We start from the raw sequence: 12,024 nt of genomic DNA, 5'->3' as shown, positions 1-12,024 counted from the left end.
ATTTATGAAAGCAGTTATGCTACCAAAGTTCTCTTAATAATCCGCTGCAGGAGTTTCAAATATCCATCTCTTGCTCAAGGCACAATAGTATGCCCTGATTTGCACTCTTTTTGAACCAACTGAATCCCTCTAAATATTTAATTTACAAAGCTGTCAGTGGGTATCGCAACACTTGGAAAGAGCAGAAGGTTTCATTTATATGTAAAGCAAGACCCAGATAAGAAAAATGAAGTTTCCCAATGCACTTTTGACAGACCATAAGCCATGCATGTCCCTGGCAGCTAATGAATGGGTAGATGTAAAACTCAGTGAAGAAGGGATATGAGCAACAAACCACAGCAAAAGCACAGATGGAGCAAACAGGTGGAGTGGACCCAGCAGGAGCGAGTGATGAATGGAATACTGATGGTGGGAAAATATGACCAGATTCCATAAAAGGCTACTAAATTTTAGAGAGCAGAATCTGGAACTCATCTGGGACACTCATGGCTGATGGAGGGAAGTTGCCAGCACTTCAGAACTATTCAATGCCTCTGTCTGTTGAGGAAGGCAATTGGTATTAACCATCTAGGATTGATTTACTGTTTCTAAATTTTATTATGAAATGTGAGTGGAAAATCTATGTATAAGGTAGGATTTAACAAAGGACCCCTTTTTCTGCTAAAGATGACACTATTTCCTAAATAGTGCAGTATTTCAAAATATAAAGGATTCCAGTATTAAACATGGGGCCATGTTTTACCTAATTGATGTTATACTTTAATGTGTGAGCTACATCATAATTCTTTTATAAAATGAGTCACAGAAACATGGAAATGTGTCTAATCACAGCTCATTTGAATTATTACTATGAGCTTTTAAATCTGTAAAATATTGTTGTTAAGGCAGACATACAAAAAGAGATTGAACATTTGTTATTTTTCCATCCTATAAAATAAGTTTCCATATAAACCATTAAACAAAATGATTTTGAGTAGTTTATAAATCATAATGTGATTCTGAATTCTAAGCTTAAAAATTGTTTTTCAAATGTATTTGTTTATCTTGTATGTTAATCTACCACATATAACAAAGATAGAAAACTCCTGGGACTTTTAAGATTTCAATAGATAGTAATTATGACAAAACTAATTGAAATTTTTATATGTTTGTTTTCTGTTAGCTAAGGGAAATAAAATAATTATTTCAAATATATTTTAATTTTGCATAGATAACTAAAAACTTCTCAGCTCTCTTCATCATTGTAGATGTAGCTCTCTTCATCATCAAGTAATCTGTGGAAATTATTTATGCCAAATGCAAAAATGTCCATCAGAACTTTGGTTTATCAACCTGACATAAAATATGGACTGTACATCAATTCATGTCCAGGTTACATCAGCTAAAATCACCTGATCCAGGATATGAATAGAGAAAGTAGTCATTTCTTATAGATAAGTACAATTAGTTTAAGTGTTATATGTTTAAGTTGAAGTAAATATAAAAAAAAAAGAAACTGATCAATCGCTTCTCGGCCTTTTGGCTAAGATCAAGTGAAGAAACTGATCATATGATCAGAAAATGTCATATTTGAATCTAGTGTCTAAGATGATTAAAGACAGGGTAAAAATCAGAGAGGAAAAGTGTGTATATGTGGGCAGGGGAATAAGAGAGAGGGAGAGAAGCAGAGAGAGAGAGAAAGAGAGAGAGAGAAAGAGAGAGAGCGCACAAATTACATCAATGTCGGTAAGCACTTGCTCAGTGTTTAAATATTCCAATGGGAAAACCATAGAAAATGTAAAGAACACTGTGAAGTATGAGCACGGTGCTCAGAAGTTTCAGAGCCAGTCTCTTTGGTTCTGGCTAGCAGGTCTGCCCAGTCCTGTGGATGAGGAGGAAGGGATCAGAAATAGCTGCAGCGTTGCCTTCTCTGTCTATGTTCTTTAAATCTGGCGTCTCCTCCAACTGAAAATTGTCCTTGGACATGGCATCACGCGGTAGCTCCAGTATAGTGGAATATATAAGAAATGTCAAGTTAAGCAGATATGACTATTTTTGAAATCTGCTTTCTCTCAGGAATTTGTGCACATTTCTCCTCACACCTCATTCCCTCTTATATAATCTTTTTTGTCTTTTCGATGCCCTCAATGTTGGTATTTTCCCCCAATATCAATTTCTACCTTTCCATCTATATCTTATAGATATTATTTTCTCCCAATTTTTCACAACTTACATGCCTTATTAAACATATATATATATATATTTATATTTGCTATTTAATGTCAATAAAACCTCATTTGTCTTCCACTTAATGCGTTTCCTCAGGAGGGAAGTCTATTCAAGTATACTCAACCAGGCGCAGTTGAATATTAACATTGCTAAGTTGAATGTCCCACTATCCAAGAGCTCATTTTTGCGGTAGTAAATTTTTCCCAGTACCACCCAAGAATAATGAGGCCACCATGTGTTTGCTAGGTTCTTAAACATTGTGTAATATTTTATTTAAAAATGTTTATGTCTTTAAGCAGCTTGCAAAGTGTCATTTAACGAAGCGGATTTTGTACACAATACATCTTGGCCAGTGTCAACCCCTTCAAGCTTCTGACCCCTCTGCGACCTAGCCCTCCCCTTACTGTTTTAAAATTTTGGGTTCTATACAATGAATTCTTGACTGCATCCTCCCATCCCCTTATTATTCTTCTCCCTTTCCTCTTGGTCCCAACCCCCCTCTTGCATGTACCATTTCCTGGTGCTGATTTTGTTGAGTCTTTCTAAAGAATTAATGCTATTTGAGCTTCACCTTCAGTTAATGCATTTGTAACCACACGTGTGCTGTTGAATCCCCTGTACCTAGAAAACTTTCTAGTCATAGATGATACCAAATAGCGTTTTTCTTCAACATATCTGTAAGATAGAAGCTCCTTCTTTCAAGGCATAGAAGCAGGGAGGAAAGGTGGTGAGCTGAAAAGTCAAGGATTATGTTTCAATCACTGATTTGTAGTTGATATTGCACCCACATTTCACAGATCAGTTCCCTGTCACCTGGTCTTAATTGCAGATTGAGACTGTATGTGCTCTGAAAAATAATAGGACATAAAGATGTTACAAGATAATATGTGTTCTACTGATGTTGCCCCTTCTGCTCATCAGTATTTATTTGATTGCCCTGCATTGAATATGACTACTGCTTTTAAGGTGGAACATCCCAATGGGCAGTTCAGAAAGCCTGTCTTTTGACTGTGTGCAGGCAGAGCTGAAGATCTTTTATCAACTGTGATAAAAGTATTGTGCATATACTTTTAAGATAATATAATAGCAGTCAACCTTCACATCTGGAATAGGAAAAGGATAAAAGAGGTAGGAGGAGCAAAATGAACCAGAAGTCATTTATCCAGAGCTATCAAATCACCTTTGGAAAGATACTTGCAATGATAACTTGGAAAGATTTATGATTATTACCTTACGTTGCACTGTTATCTGGAATATGGTGTTCCTCATCAATTTACTTCTAATCTGGAAGGAATATCCCTTTGGTTATTCTGGGTCTTTTGTCTCTTTATATGAATTTATGAATCAATTGGTAAAATGTTGCAAAAATTTGGATATTTATACAAATGAAATAAGTTGTGTTAATTTAGGAAAGAACTATCATTTAGGGATTATTAAGTTCTCTTCTCTAGAGATGTAAAATGTCTTCATATTTGCTTGGGTCTTGAAATTATGTTGACAGAATTACATGTTTTTGTTGACTGCCTTCTATTTCTGACTGATATTTATTCCATACTATTTCAATTTTTGAAATTAATTTAATAACAATCCTAGTTATGGATTTCTATTGTTCATTGCTATTGTCTAGAGTACAATTTATCTTTGAAAATTGACTGTTCCTATAATCTTATTGGAATTATTGTTCAAATGACTTTTGGTGATGCTTTATTAGTCTTTAATGCTTGCTTACCTACTTTCCATATTGCATTGACCAGACACTCCAGCCCAGATTAGGATAGATTTGGTGAGGGGAGATTCTCTAACCTAGATATTGATATTAGGAAGAAGCTTTGCCCATTCTTTGCAACAATATTTGTTCGATTTTCATAGCCTTTTACCAGACTAAGAAATCTCCATTCCATTTATATACATCAAGTGCTTTTGTAAGTTTTTTATTGTAAAAATGCTGTACAGAGGGGTTACAGTTACATGAGCAAGGTAATGAGTACATTTCCTATTGAGCATTGTTGCCTCCTCCTTTGTTTTCCCTCTACCATCCCTTCCCACAACTACACCTATCCACCCCCCCCCAGGAAGTTGTAAAGTTTGTTTTCAACATAGTGTTTTGTACATCTCATTGTTACAATGGGTCAACCTGTATCCTTATTTAAGCATTATGTTTTTTTCCCTTCCCCTCCCCAAATTAAAGAATGGAGAAATGCTTGGATTTATTTCAAATACTTTTATATGTGTGAGATGTTTAGATAGACTTTGTTCTTTATTATGGGATATTATATTCAATTTGCTTTTGAACACTGCTCCTTTTTAGTCTTCTGAAGATAACTAATTATTGTTCATAGCTGAATTTTCATATATTTCTGGATTGTGTCTGCTAGTATTTAGTGTATGATAAAAACATATATACATGCATACAACTTACATATATATATCCCCATATATATATGTATATATATACATTCTATTAATTAATTCAAACTATTAGTTAATAGTTTTTTTTGGTAGTGACTACTTGTTTGATTTTGTTATCAGTTTAATACTGGTCTCAGATAAAGAACTGGGAAATGTTTATGGTTTTTGCAGGGTGAATGCAAGTTTATTTATTTATTTTGAATATTTTTATTATCTTAAATACTTGTACAAAGGAGTTGTCATTCAAAAAAGCAGTTTATAAATCAATACAGTGCATTCTGATCAGTGTTACCCCTTTCCACATTCTCATTCCTCCCCCCCCCATCCATCCCTTTCGTAACTTTTCTTACTTTATAAGAATTTCTGGACTGTTCTGAATGACTGTAGCCTGTTCTTCTTCAAAAGCGTATTAATATTAATTAATATTAATATTAATATTCAGTGAGGCTCCTTACTCTTAAATTTTTCTTTTTCAATTTTTTCCTCTATTCTGGCAGAATAACTGAAGTAGACTCGAATTTCTGCGTTATTGACTCTATTGACTTGAACAATTACTATGTTACTATAGACTTTCAGTTATGGTAACAAATGGGAAATGGATCTACCTCGAAAGAGAACCAGCTTGATTCTGCGCACCAGTTTGAGGATTTCCAGACGGCTTGGCTCGTTGCTCCTGAGGTCTGTAGCAGAGCGACACCGGGTCCTGGTGGACTGCAGTGTCGTGCTGAACTGGCCAAGGCTGAGGGCGTCCAACATCTGCCCCGCGATGCCCTGCGTGATGCCACCAAAGCAGAGTGCACCATCCAAGTCCAGTGCATGAATCCAGTCGGGGCCTTGTTCCCACGGCAGGGATACGATTTCAGGCCGACAATGCGCGATGCAGTCCTCCCACAGCACTGGAGACGCATGAGACACCAGAGAGAACGAAGACAGACGGTCCCTCTGGAGTCCACCGCGCATCACAGAAGCCCTGCGGCCACACAGTGAGGAGAGAGCCAGAAGAGCAGCTCCAAGTCTTCTCCTGGCAGAGATTTTAGCAGATGTAAGATCTTGGATGCTTGAAAGAAGCAAGACATAAATCCAGGGCATCGGACCGGGAGGGCCCAGGCGCTAGGAACTTTTCTTGGAAAGGGATCTCAGATCCTCAGGTCCTTCGAAGCCCCTCAATCGGAGAAGCAGCGTCATCGCAGCCTTATCTGTAGCAGTCCATCCACAGGCTGAACTCAGACATGCACACACCCAGACGTGTACGTGTGCATACTCACACGTAGACACACAGAAGAACGGTAGAAAAGGTTTGGCTTGTTATAAATAATTAGTTATGTCTTTGAGGTTTTGGTTGTGTTTAATTCCACCCCCCACCCCCACCTGGGCCTTGAACTCTGGGCCTGAGCGCTGCCCCTAAGCTTCTTTTGCTTAAGACTAGTGCTCTACCACTTGAGCTACCACACCACTTCTGTTTTGTTGTTGTTTTGTTTTGTTTTTCCTGTGATTAATGGGAAATAAGAGTTTTACAGACTTTTCTGCCTGAGCTGGCTTCGAACGTGATCCTCAGGTGTCAGCCTCCTGAATAGTTAGGATTATAGACTTTGAGCCACCAGCACCAGACTTTTGTTTTATTTTTATATTTTTTATTCATCTGCTTTGATTTTTTTTTTGATTGAGGTAAATGTGATGCTCCATCTGGTTTTACTTTTTATAGTTCTAAGTTTCCTTTCTTTATTTCTCTCTGCAGTTAACATATATGAGCCACAACACCTACTATGAATGCCTACATTACAAAAAAATAAAAGAAAAACAACAGGGCTGGAAAGGTGGCTCAGTGGGAGAGTTCTTGCCTTGCATGCATGAGGCCCTCGGTTCTATTCCTCAGCACCACATAAGCAGAAAAAGCCGGAAGTGGCGCTGTGGCTCAAGTGGTAGAGCGCTACTCTTGAGCTGAAGAGCTGAGGGACAGTGCCCAGGCCCAGAGTTCAGGCCCCATGACTGACCAAAAACAAACAAACAAACAAAAAAACCAAACCAACAAAAACTTGAGTGCTCTCAAATGGCCCAATGATGCACTTCAGTCTTCTACTAAGAAGGAAAAGCTGAACTCTGAACTAGCAGATGGAAAGAAATGAAGATTTGGAAAGAAAATAATGAAACAGAGACTAAGACAACGGCATAAATGTTTAAGAAATAACAAGTTTGTTCTTTGAAAATCTAACATTGATAAATCATTAGTTCATTTTTAAAAGTGGAAAAGTTTACCTCCTCCATTATATAACGGCCCAAATAAATTAATTAGAAATGGAAAGGAAATACCACATCAAATATCATTAAATTCCAAAGGGCTGTAGCAATATTTTGAAAACCTATACTCAAATATACTTGAAAATGTGGAATAAGTTGATAAATCCCTAGATGCAATTGACCTACCAAGATTGAGTCAGGAGATATAAACCATTTAGGCAAATCCATAATAAAGATTGGAGAAGTCTAAAGAGTATCCAAACAAGTAAAACACAGGACTCAATCGAGTCATTGTGAAATTCTATTGGAACTTTAAGAAGAATTATTATAAGCACGCCTCAACTCTTCCATGAAACATAAAGGGGTGGAAAGCTTTGAAAATCATTTTATGAATCTAGTATTACATTCAGTCCACAAAAAAACAGCAAGACACAAAAAGAAAATACATTATAGGATAAACTCTTTCATGAACATCGCCACAAAAAAAATGTCAATGAAAGTCTTACAAACCAAAGTCAAAATCACATAAAAAATCCATTTACTATGATTGTTGGTATTATTCCAGTAAACAAGAATGTTTCAACTTACCTAAATCAATAACTACATTACCTCCAATGAATGAGATGAACCACAAACGTCATATCACCATTTCAGTTGATTCAGAAAAAGTTTTTTTTTCTTCAAAATGAAACAGCTTTTTCAAAAACTCTTGAAAAATTGTGGACTAGAAGGAAAGTATTAGGGTTAATAAAGTCTACCTATAAGAAACCTGTAGCCATCACCATTTTAAAAGTGGGAAAACTGAAATGAATAATTCAAGCTATCCTTCCTTTCTTGCTCAAGAATTTAATTTCATTAAAAATTTTAATTTTAAATTCAAGAATGCTAGATTTATTCAGTTATCTTTGAAGAGATTTCATATGCTTAATACACAAGAGAGAATTGCTGCTTTCCTGAAGTTTTTCATGTAATTCTCAAATTTTGATCCAACCTCTTGTACTTGAAGTGAGCATTTGAGAATATTAAGGAGGTGAGTGGTTCAGAGCACTGTGGTGGTACAATCACGGCACTTCGCTATCAATAAATAAGTGGATGCCATGCACGTGTCATTTACAAGCAGTAAACTTTTGCAAAGAAAAGGAATTCTAACCTCTTGAGTTTGAATTTTTTGCACTATTTCAAACTTCAAGTTGTTATAATGTTCGTGAATTCCTTCCTCTATTTCCATGCCCCAAATTTACTAGCCCTCACATTGTTAGGGTCATGGACACCTGAGTGCAATTGGGTTAGAAAAAAAAAAAAACAATTTAATTTGTGGACTCAACGATACTCCAGAGACGCTGATGCATGCTGTTTTGCAAAGTAATTCAAATTCTTCATGTAGTCTACGTATAGCTGAATACTGAGAATGAATCCAATTTTTCAGCCCTATAAATGGAAGGCCATGCACACTTATTTGAGGATACCATTGGTTGTAAACTTAAATATTTTCTCCTTATTTATGTGTGTTCTCTAGATTTCAGTTATTTATTTATTTATTTTTGCTTAGTATTTCAAGGGGGTCAAATACTTCATAGGTTTTTAGTATCTTCACTCAGGATTTTATTCTTGTTGTTTCCAATGCCCTCAGTAGTCAAATGAACATATTTTGTATTTCCAGTATCTGTATCATTAATAACAATAAATATGTATGCCTATTTACTCTACATAGGCTTGATCATTCATTGATAATTAAATAGTAATCACAACTGGTTGTCAACACTTTTCCATATTAAATATGAGGATTTAGCCCATATGGATGTAAAATGACTTGCTGTATATATTTTTAGTGACATAATAATTAGTGTTTAGGTTTGCCACACTGAAAGCATACTATGGCAATCACAATTTCTACTGCTGCAAGTTACATGAAGATTTATTTGAAATCTATGACCTAGTGTGCATCAATAATCGCTCAATGAGTGCATTTCAATGCATTTTCCATCTTGTCTACAAAAAAGGGAAATGTGAATGATGAAGTTCTGATCTTCCTTAATTAATGATGGCAATCATCATGAGCCACAGTCTCATGCTCATCATTTTCTCTCACTTTTCATGAGATTTTCAACCTAAACCCCAAGGATTTAAGTCTCCCATCTCTATTCTATTTTAGTAAGTTGAAAGACCTCCCTAGATATAATCTGAAGGCATTTTTATATGATAGGAAAGAAATTTTCCCCTTTTTTATCTGCATTTTATTCAGTTGGGCTCTTTTTCTATGAATATTTTACTTTCTTTTCAATTTTTATGCGATTGATTTCATTAATCTTTTATGGCTTTTGGCTTTTGCATAATACTATACGTTTCTGTCCAGAGATAATAAAAATTATTTGTAAAAATTCTCAGATTCCCTCTAGTACTTTTCTAATACTAGTTTGTATTCAACTTAAACATATTTAAATTGCATAGTCACCCAAATCTGGGTATTCTTCTCCAACATTCTATTCTTTCATTTCCTTCTATTTTCTGTTTTATGGTAGCTTCCCCAGTAAACAAACACAAAAATTAATCTTTCATGAAGGGAAATGAACAAAACAAGACTGAACTGAGAGAGACAGAGACAGACAGGAAGAGACAGAGACAAAGATGATGATGATGATGATGATGATGATGATGATGATGATGAGGAGGAGGAGGAGGAGGAGGAGGAAGAGGAGGATTGATGATAGACTTTTAGTACTTTTGAGCCTCATGAATCAAAAATTACTCTTAGATAATCCCCAACTGTCCCAGATATGGAAGCGATACCCTGCTTACAAAGAGTGGCTCACTTTTCTCAAACACATTGTTTGTTTGTGCCACTTACAAAGGTAGCTTTCTATAGCCAGTCTGGAAAGCAAATGTCATTATGTTTTCTATTTAATTATTATACTCAGACTTCACGTCCAAGATTTCCTCTTTTTCACTTTTTCCTGCTAGTCTTCTCTTTTCTTTCTAGACCGCATCATTCTCTGGGCAGTATGAGCCTCATACGTACACTGTTTCACACACTTCTCCTTCAGTCTTTGTTGACTAGTGTTTCCATAATATTGACCTGCCAGCAGATATGAATTTGTGTCAAAGCTACTGTATTTTTATTCAGATGAATGAAAAGAAACTAACAGTTTTTTCATAAGTCTACATTTGAAGCTATAAATATAGCTACATTAATATATTCTCTAATATGTACACTCCCATAGTCTTATGGTACATCTACATCTATTCTTGGTTTTGTTAGAATGCCTTTTCTTTTAATACCAATGGATGTCATTTTTTTCCTTTCCTTATCCCTTTCTCTCTTATCTTCATGGCCTTTTCCACCATTTTTCCCCTTTTCTCTTCCTTTCAGAACAATAAAACAATGTTTTAAGAAAATGTTTGAATCACTGTTTGAAACTGTTCTCTTACTCAAGACTCTGGACTGTGTTTAAAAACAAACAACTTGGAAAAAATTATGTTAAGTAAAGTAAGCCAGGCCCAAAGAAACATAGATCCAATGGTTTCCCTTATTTGCAATAACTAGTATATGTCTGAGACAAGCAGAAAAGTTCAGATAAGGTTATGTTAGGCAAAATGAACCCCACGATAAGGACTCAAGTGGTTTTTCTTTCTTGCTATTGTTTCTAACATATTTATAAGGAGAATTTTTCTGTTGCTTTGTATGTTCCTCCCCCATGGTATAACCCCTTTTTTCACTGTATTTGATGTTGGTATAATTTGGGGAGGGGAAGGGAAAAAACAAACTGTTTAAATAGGGATACAAGTGGACCCATTGCATCAATGAGATGTACAAGATACTATGTCGAAAAATGAACTTTACAACTTTGGGGGTGGGTGGTAAGTGGGGGGGTGAGGGGAGTGTAGTTGGGGAGCTAGGAGGTCAGGGATGGTAGGGGAAAAACAAAGAGGAGTCAACAATGCTTGATAAAAAATTTACTCATTACCTTGCTCATGTAATTGTAACCCCTCTGTATGGTATTTTTACAATAAAATATTAAGAATAAACAAACAAAACTGTTATCAATACATATTTGCTGTCAATATCTGTTGGATAAATAAGCAATTGCATACTTGGGCATGTCAACCTGATTGTAAGAATTTAATAAGAAACAGAATGGGACACATCTAGGTAGCTTTGTATGCCAAAGTATTGCAACTTTCCCTTCATCTCCTCTTAGTACTTTCATTATTTACTCTGCTCAGCATAGAATGCATCCCATTGCCTCTTAATTAGTATGCACTGGTTTTTTTTTGGGAAAACAAAGCAAAACAACAACAAAAACAACAAAACAACAAAAAAAAACCAAAATGCTACCAAAAAAGGTGTTTTTTTTTTTCTGCATAGCTTCTGATCTGCATACAACATACTGAGTTAGATTAACAAGTTTATTTCAATCTAGCACATCATTGTGGAACCCCTCAAAATCTCAAGGGAAAAAAAGAATATTAGCAGAGAAAGGGTAGTAGAATATTTTAGATTCAATATTGCAGCTAAAATTCAATTGCAGGCTATAAGAGCAATAAATTGTGACCTTTCGGGAGTGCCAGTAAAGTGGTACTTAAAGCTGCCCCTAATTGCCACACTTATTGGCATCTAGGTGAGAATTTGTCTAATACAGAGCAGATAAAGTGCTTGAATTACCGCTTGGCTTCCAGAATAGCTAATTATTTGTGCTGTACATGACCCAACCAAAGGTGCGTGTCTATATATTTGTTGAAGTAGGAGATGGAATCCTTTGGAAAATACAGAAACTCTATACAGACCTCATAAATCACATAATAGAGTAAATGTGTTACCTGTCCTGCACCCCCACTGTAGAAAGGTGCAAATTCAATTTTAAGGAAAGCTAACACTTTTATTCTGTTTTAAAGCAATTTCTTACCTGGCAGATGGGTAAATCTCTCTTCACTTATATTTCTTGAGGTGCAAATTAATTTTAGGTTCAGATAGGTAACTTGTCCTCCTGTAAGGAAATTGGAACAGTAAGGGTGATCTTCTCTCCTTAGGAAGAAAATTGAGTTGACCATATATACCCTGGGTTCCAAAAAATGTTTTCCTGCTTTAAAAACTTACTTCTATTGCAAACTTCTCTCCCAAAAGTGATGGCATTCGATTCCCCATTCCATTTCCCATTCTGTTCTTCAGTCTCAGTG

The 12,024-nt window shown here is 35.8% G+C and overlaps 1 pseudogene; it reads left to right on the top strand.

The window, feature by feature from the left end:
* The first annotated feature begins 1,502 nt into the window (after positions 1 to 1,502).
* On the top strand, positions 1,503 to 1,611 carry LOC138832676 (U2 spliceosomal RNA; annotated as a pseudogene).
* Positions 1,612 to 12,024: the final 10,413 nt, after the last annotated feature.

Source organism: Dipodomys merriami, unplaced genomic scaffold (assembly GCF_024711535.1).
Source record: "Dipodomys merriami isolate MVZ:Mamm:240054 unplaced genomic scaffold, mDipMer1.0.p SCAF_2, whole genome shotgun sequence".
Classification (NCBI taxonomy): Eukaryota; Metazoa; Chordata; class Mammalia; order Rodentia; family Heteromyidae; genus Dipodomys; species Dipodomys merriami.
The sequence above is the reverse complement of the archived record's forward strand: the minus strand, read 5'-3'. Positions and strand labels throughout refer to the sequence as shown.